Source organism: Asterias rubens, chromosome 5 (assembly GCF_902459465.1).
Source record: "Asterias rubens chromosome 5, eAstRub1.3, whole genome shotgun sequence".
Taxonomy (NCBI): domain Eukaryota; kingdom Metazoa; phylum Echinodermata; class Asteroidea; order Forcipulatida; family Asteriidae; genus Asterias; species Asterias rubens.
The window spans coordinates 10,375,210-10,384,076 of NC_047066.1; positions in this window are offsets into that span (position 1 = coordinate 10,375,210).

Consider the following 8,867-nt stretch of genomic DNA (forward strand, 5'->3'; position numbering starts at 1 on the left):
ATACCTTTTGTAGATCAGGTCTTTGGCACTGACATGAATCTCTACTCACTGTGAATGAAGATGTACATACATTATGTGCTATAATTTACCTGTAGAAGTTTCAGCTTTAGCGTCAAGTTTTTAAGGAAAAAAAGTAAAAATTTAAAAGCAATGTTTTCACGAGACTTGCGTAAATACAGGCTAATAAAATAATGTTCTCACTGAAATTGTTACAAACTTCTCAAAAACAACAGCACTTTAGTACCCAAGTAATGTTTCTGAGGGAAGTTTTCTACCATTGTTTACTTTAAACCAAGTTTAATGTAAATATGTGGATGTTTGTTTTTTGTCGTACAAAAAGCACCCAAACCCTTTAAAGGAATGTAAGTGAAGGGTACACATCTAAAAAATGATGAAATTATTTAAAATAATTGAAGCAATATTTCAAACCTCACTTGATACTAAATTGAAATTCATGCCACCGTGCATTTTGAGAAATTGCTATTTAATGAGCCATATAAGCCAGTAATAAAGTAGGTCTTCCAGTACACGATCTTTAATATTCTTGCCTATTTGTAGCAACTCTTTAATCAAATTATTACTCCACTGCTCAGTGGAAACTCAGGAATTAGATTTTAAGTTCGTATACATGTACACATTTCTGGAAAATTGCTTCTTGGCCTCCGGGGTTCCCCCTTCTTCTACAAATCCAGAACCTCCCGGATGTTACAATTCAGGAGGTTTACAGCCTCTTTGCATCACCAGAAATACAAAACTATAGGTTTGAAGTTTGGGTATAATGTGGACTATTTCTTTCTCCTTTTCAAGAAAATTTAATGGCTTAAAGTCATTGGACACTTTCGGTAAACAGTATTGTCCAAAGGCCCACACTTCGTGTATCACAATATATAAAATAACAAACCTGTGAAAGTTTAGGCTCAATTGGTCATCGGAGTCAGGAGAAAATAACGGGAAAACCCACCCTTGTTTCCGCACGTTTCGCCGTGTCATGACATGTGTTTACTATAATCCGTAATTCTCATCGAGAATTGATAATTGTTTTAATGTTTTCTCAACAAGTAAAGCATTTCATGGAATAATATTTCAAGAGAAGTCTTTCACCATTACCTTCTGTAAACCCTGCAAGTTATTTGTAAATCTGTGAACTTTTTTTTTTCCTGTTCCGAAAGTGTATAATGGCTTTAATGTGGTTTTGAGAAAACCCACCTATTACCACAAAAAGGCCTTGTGGAGCCTTCTTTGTAAAAGTTACGCCTCACTTTAGGATTATCAGTCAGATTGCACTGTTGCACAACCAACACTATTTCTACACAATACTGTACTATTGTTGCATTATTGGTGCACATCCATCCAGATCAGTGATGTAACCAGTGATATGTAACCAACTGAATCAGACCCTGTCATAATTACTTCATTAATTCCAATAGAACTTTGTAGCCAATGCCACCACTTTTGTCCTTGACAATTATCACAAAAAGAACTGCAACTTAATTGAGCTGAGGTTGGAAGTAGTCTACGTCTGTCTGACTTGTGATGAGTAGGGTTAGTATTTTGTGGGTTTTTCTGTGGTAAATTTTTACAAAAAAAAAAAAATTCAAAAAGCAGGTCATTATATCGTCACTGGTGCTACAAACGGACATTGTGTACAACACCACTTTAAAAAAAAACCCAATTATTTTACAATAATTAGTAAGGCCTACAAATGCATCAAGTTCCAAAGCACCAAGAACTATACTTGATAAAGTTCTGATAATTATGCCAGAGCAACTTTTCAAAAAAAAGTGACAGGTTTCGCTTTCATGAACCGAGCTCAAAATGCTCAACAAAGTCCAACATTCTCTGGAAGACAATCAGAGCTTACCGAGTGATAGAAATGTTGTCAACAACCACCGGTTCTTTCCAGAATCAACACTACTCAAAAGAGACTTACACATGGTGGTGCTACTGCAAACTGCACCTTATTATACTCCCACCGTCTTAAGTTTCAAACCATGTTTTCCAAATTTGAATTCCTCTTAGATAGAATTCCCTCCCTTTCAAATCCCACTCTCTTCCTTCCAGCAAAATCAAGAAAACTCAAATTCCCATCTATCCATAAACACAATGAAGGTCTTCTCTAGACAGCTCCAATCATGACCTCTGAATTATGCATGATGCCCCTTTACTGTTCACGCATATTCCAGTTTGTAATGTAGAACCACCATTTTGTGGAGATGAAATTACAGGAAAACAATGGTGCACGTTGGTGTCAATTGTATTGTTTGAAATAACAAAGCAAAATATGCACAGTTTCTGGCCGACTAATTCATTGTATGTTCAAAAGACATTTACACATTATACATGTTTTTGTGTCAGGTCTTGGGTATGAGATAGGCAACATGCATAATTTTTATATTAAACTTTTTGGCAGTGTTCTGTTTGTCAAATATATAACAAAAAATACTCAACTTAAAAATAACAAGTTTTATACAAATGTGTAATCTGTCAACCCTTTTTTGTAACTCCCAGAGGCTGTTCATTATAACCCAAAGCCCACTGAAGTCAGTATATCCTCAGTTTGCACGTGCCATAATACTTTTTCCTTAATAACAATATGTCTCAGATGTCGTTTTCGACAGTCCGTGCATCAGCCTTCAGCAAAACGACGAGGGAGTGGCCCTTTATGTTACTCTTACAAACACGGTTCTCGGATCTCCAAGCATGAAACCCTCACAGTGTTTAAAGGCACTGGACACTACTATTGGTAATTACTCAAAATAATTGTTAGCATAAAAGCTTACTTGGTAAAGAGCAATGGAGAGCTGTTAATAGTATAAAACATTGTGAGAAATGGCTCCCTCTGAAGTAACACAGTTTTACAGAAAGGTTATTTCTCACTCAAATAATAAAATATTTCAGGCCTGAAGCCTTTTATTATACGCATCTGAAAGCACACAAATGTGCGCAACAAGGGTGTTTTTTCTTTCATTATTCTCTTGCAACTTTGACGACCAATTGAGTCCAAATTTGCACATAATTATTTGTTATTTTATGCATACGTTTGGATACACCAAGTGAGAATACTGGTCTTTGACAAGTACCAAAGGTGTCCATGCCTTTAATACCTTTCCATACATCAAGCTGCTTTGTCAAACCATGGAGGAAGAAAATGGTCAGACAATGAACTTGTCAGCTCACAGCGCCGTGCCGTTGGTTGGATCAGTTGAATATGGTATTTTATTTAGTTTCAACTCTCCTGTAACTGCCCTCGGGATGAGAGCTAGGTGAGACAAACATTTATTAATCTACAGGTTTCTCATGCGTAGTAGCCTTAGGGGATAGGAAATGTACTGCAGTTTTTCTTGTCACTTTTCTAAATGAAATGCTAAGAACTTTTAATCATTTTTGTCTCCTTCTTCCTTTTCTCCCCAAGAGTAATTCAAGAGGACTTTGAAAACGTAACACTCTTCCCCAGCTATTGTACACGTCACACAATAGAGAATTAACAAACTTTGATTGCACTTGTTTATGTTTATCACAACAACAATTCTTAGGCTCCAAGTGACAATTTGTCCATGAAGTGAAATGCAATGTAAAAATGATTTGCTCCTTAGGGCAATATTGCTACAAATTGCTTGTTTGTGTTAATAAAAAACTCTTAGTTTAAATGCCAAGATGGGAAGGTGCTGTGTAACTGCTGTGAACGATGTGATATTACTGTTCATTTGAGAGAAGTGTACACGTTCAGCAAAATGACTCAACCATTAGTCTTACATGATGTATTCCCACTTAGACATGCACTTGTCAAGGAGACAGTAGCTACAGTCTGTTGTGTTATTACGAGGAGAAAGCCTGAGAGGAAATGAGCTGATGGATGGGAAAGTGATTGAAGAATCAACAGTAAAAACTCTAAGACATAAGTAGGAAAACATCCTTACTGCCTTAATAGCAAACATTACTTCAGATCAGGTATGTTTCAGGCTGATTAGGGCTCATTCAATGTTCTCCTTTAACAGTGGTGTCGTTGCCGAGCGGATAAGAGCACCGAATTCAAGCTCTGCTGATTCTGTTCAGCAGAATGTGGGTTCGAATCCCGGACGTGACACTTGTGTCATTGAGCAAGACACTTAACTATAATTTTTTCTCTCCACCCAGGGGTAAATGGGTACCTGTGAGGGCAGAGATGGTTCTTGTGATAGATTTAGCCGAGTAGCGCATTTGTTGCCCAAGGCTGTATACTCCCAGGGAGCTGAGATAGTTAAAGGAATGATTTAAGGCCCAGTGACCAGGGGTAATTTGAAGCGCTTTGGGACACCCTTCCGGAGTGAAAAAGCGCTATATACAAACTTATTATTATTATTATTATTATTATTATTATTATTATTATTATTATTATTATTATATTAGTGGTCCCCTGGCCAACTGAGCAGTCACTGTAAAAGTAAGGGGCAAACTCAGACATAGATGGCACTGCACCACTAGAGACATTGAAAGCCTCCATATTAAATTCAAATTTCCAAATTTTCAAAAAAACAAAAGCAACTTTGGATGAAATTTATGCGCTGTTTTCCTACAATATGTACATGTACAAGGTAATATCACTTGAGAGATAATCAGCTCGTCAGTACTGGGGGAGTGTCATATTATTTATTTAATGTTAACGATCACTGTGGATGCTCTTGATAAGTGAGCGGCTATCTTTGATGTTCTACATTAAAAAAAAAAAAACTGGTCATTTTATCATCCAGGGTTTATGGTGATTAACATTTCGGTTTAAAAGGAAAATTTAATTTCATTTAAGTTTACCAATGGTAGTTACTACTGATAATAATTTGACATACATGTAGCATGCTTGGTAAATTTGTATTTGTAGCTGACAGGGCTGTGCCTTTTATGATAAAAGCAGGGAATTTGGCACACAGGGTATAAAGAATTTGAGTGATCTTATCTGAGTGAAAACAACGACAAACAAACCGCTGTGTTTTGTCTGTTTTTTTTTGTGAACATCTTCACATTTAAAAAAAGTCTTTAAATGCTACCCTTAAGAAAATAAGAGATAAAGCAGGGGAGAAACAACAGCTATAATCCGCTCACACTTAATTTTTTTACACGCAGTATAATTTGGTTCTATATGAGCTGGTAAAACAAATTCACGACACGCTTCATCCATTTTTTTTTACACCCTCAATTAACTGAATATAATACTTTTTTATGCTTCTCAAGGCCATAAATTTGGATTGTTCAATTTGAGATTTTTCAGTATCCCCAGAAACCCAGTTAGTGCTTATGTTGACATTGTCCATTGTGGCAATCAAAATAACCAATGGTGAATTGTGCTCTTTAAATGCTATTTTCAAGGCAAGAGGGTGCTCTCACTGAATGATGAGCATACAAAAAAGACAGAAAGCTAGTTGACAACAGAGGGCTCACTACCTATTTCAGTGACATGCTTGTGTATTATGTGACATTTCACCCAATCTCGTGATGACCAGTCATAAGCGATTGATTTAATCCCTTCAGGAAAGTAGTTGTAAAACGAAAAACAAAGATTGCTTGACCACACAGTTTTCAGAATGAGAAAGAGCAGTCTTAAGTGTAATTTTGTGCCCTATTAATTTTTTGTATGTGGAAAAACTGAGTCAATTAATGTGACCATATGATTAATTTATTTATTTTTCTATACATTCACCACTAAGTTGTCTGCTTGTTAAACCCAATTTTACTTTGCCTGTAATTTTTCATGTTTTAACTGTAAATGTTTGTAAATTCAATGTAATTTTGCCGGTGGCAAGCAACCAAATTGAATGTGTTTAATAAACCATGAATAATAATAGTATATCTTTAATATAAATTGTGCGCGAAAAGGGTTTAAACCCAAAGAGCTTGTATTCTCTAAGCAATGATTCAACAATTCAACAACCTAAATGCTAAAACATGTTCTTAGGAAATGTGGCACAGTGTCTCACGTCTTAACAGTCTTAGTAACGTTGCAAATCATTAGCCTGACATCAGAGTCCTGCTTGAAGGCCTCAAAAAAAGACTGCTAGGGTCCAAACGGCAGGTCATTAACTATTTTTTGCATACTTCCATTTGGTTGATAAGCAGTTTGCAACAGCTATTTCTATTTTCTCAGACTAATAATGATCACGCACCCACAGTCGCTGACCTGGTGGGGTTGTCTAAACATTGCTGGGGATTAGAAGCGCAAATATTCCTCACCCGCAAAATCGGGGATGTTAAGTCATTGTTTGTGCACGCTACCAACTTCCAAAGAATGTAGACCGTTAGTCAACAATCTGTGGCTGCAGATGACAGGCTGGGCTTGCCAGTACAATGGAAAGCACTGCTGCTGTTATTTTGTGTGTGTAAGGGGGCCATTCAGAATTGTCAATGTTAAAAATATTTCAATTTTTTTTCCCCGCAAAATTGTGGGTGTGTGGGTAAAAAGACATAACTGAAAATCAAAATTCAGCTTTAGATGTGCATAAAAGACTCCAGATGGGGAAACCGGCCCAATTGTGGGGGATGATTCGAAGACTCTTTAACATATCTTGTAGCCTACATGTAAGATATGATAAGATAAGATAAACACTTTATTATCCCAAACAGGGGAAAATAAAACTGGCCTTGATTCAAACAGACAAAACAGATAAACAAACTGACAGACAACTGATAAAAGAAGGAATGAAACATGCAGACTCTGTTATACTTTCTCAACCCTTGTTCTTTTTTCTTTATCATGTAGCTCAAAACATTTTTCTTTCCCCCCCTCCAGCAAATCAAAAATGTTTATAAATACAAATACCCTCATCAATAATATTGCCTTGACACTGTCAAGTATGCAATAAACAGATAAATAAAAGGGAACAGAAAGCGCCCAGGGGTGGGAATCTGTTCTATCAATCATTGTTTATTATCACTATGATGGTAGAGGTGCCTTTAACAGGCGAATTCATTAAACAAAAGATTCAAACAATGGACAAGGGCAGCTTTGTTTTACAGGGAAGGCGATGGGTCAAAATCAGATCGAAGGAATCTAGGTTGTCAGAATATTGAGATTTGTGAAACGAAAATACGAGAGATAAGGTAAAATCGTTCAATGGTGTTCCTAATTGGTTTTCAAACATGAAGCACACACTTAAACAAGCTGACATTCATGTATAACTTTGGGGTGCCATTGACGATTATTGAATAAAGCGCTTTCCTCTCATCACTGTGGCCCTTGTTTGATTTCAAGCTACGGCTGAATCAGAGTAAAATTGTAAGCTGGTTCTCTCTTAAAGACACTGGACACTATTGGTAATTGTCAAAGACCAGTCTTCTCACTTGGTGTATTTCAACAAATGTATAAAATAACAAACATGTGAAAATTTGAGCTCGGTGGTCGTCCCAGTTGCGAGATAACAATGAAAGATAAAACATCCTTGTCACACGAAGTTGTGTGCTTTCAGATGCTTGATTTCGGGACCTCAAATTCTATATCTGAGGTCTCAAAATCAAATTCGTGGAAAATTACTTCTTTCTCAAAAACTACGTCACTTCAGAGGGAGCAGTTTCTCACAATGCTGTATACTATCAATCTCTCCCCATTACTTGTTACCAAGTAAGGTTTTGTGCTAATAATTGTTTTGAGTAATTACCAATAGTGTCCATTGCCTTTAAGTCACCAAAATTTTTTCCCCTTTTTCGGTGAGACTTGCATCTGTAGCCTATTATATCAAGAGTAATGGGAGACTTTTGAGACACTGATGGCAGCAGACATAACGGTCCTTTTTGCGGCTCTGGGTGTACGCGCACATGCTCACTATCATGCCCACAGGTCTGAGCATGCGCACTACTACAGAGAATTAAAAAAAAAGAACCATCTAAAAGTCTCCCATTGCATTGAAATAATTTTCAAGTCTTCACAATTATTTGTAAAGTTTACACTAAGGGTTTCCTGTTTATGTAACTTGTCAACCATGAGTTGGCAAAAACATCTGCATTTTTTTGTTTTGTGTGGGGTTTTTTGATTTGGTTTTTTCCTTTCAAAGAGAGCTCCTAATATGAATTTCAGGCTTGTAAATCCACATTTCAATTTGAAGTTTGAAACTTTTAATTTATTGTAACTTCTAAAACACTTCAAGTGGACTGTTGACCCTGACCACAAAAATGTCAAGATACTAAAATATCAGCAAGAACTTTGTTGTTTACATTTCTCATTAATCACAGCCAATACGTGGAAGCATGCGTCCACACTGTCTAAATGTTAGCTCTACCCCCATGGTACGACATGGGGGACCAGACCTCTGGTTGGAATCACATAATATTCTTGACACCGCTGCCTTGACACTGGTAGGCTCTATACAAATATTGGATGTATTGTCACAGAATAACACTCTATTCAAAATCTGGACTATTCCATTTCACGAGGCCAAAACCAATCGATATTACCCTTTTGGCGGGTGCATAGCAAAAGCGGTTAAATCACGGCAAAAAATTTGATGACAGTTAGGGTGTTCAACCAATTCCGTGTGTGTAGTTTGGGGTTGAACAAAGACAAATTTGCTGTAGTGGGATTTGAACCAGCGTCCTCCAGATTAACCAACTACATGTAATGAGCTTTCCAGCCCTATATTGGCCCTATCCCTGTATGTTGGATGTCACCCTATTTTGTCAATTATATTTGTTGAAGGGTTTATAAACTAAGTAATAATTAACTATTCTGTACATGTAGGGGGCCTACAGTGTTTACTCAACTTTAGTATGTACCGGAAGTCAATACAGTAAAGTTGGATCAGTCATCCTGATATGATCAGCATAGGTTTCTTTTAATAACTACATGTAGAACTTACACAAACTGTAGCTTGAATTAGTAGTTCATACCTGTAGAATGTACGCAGGCACCA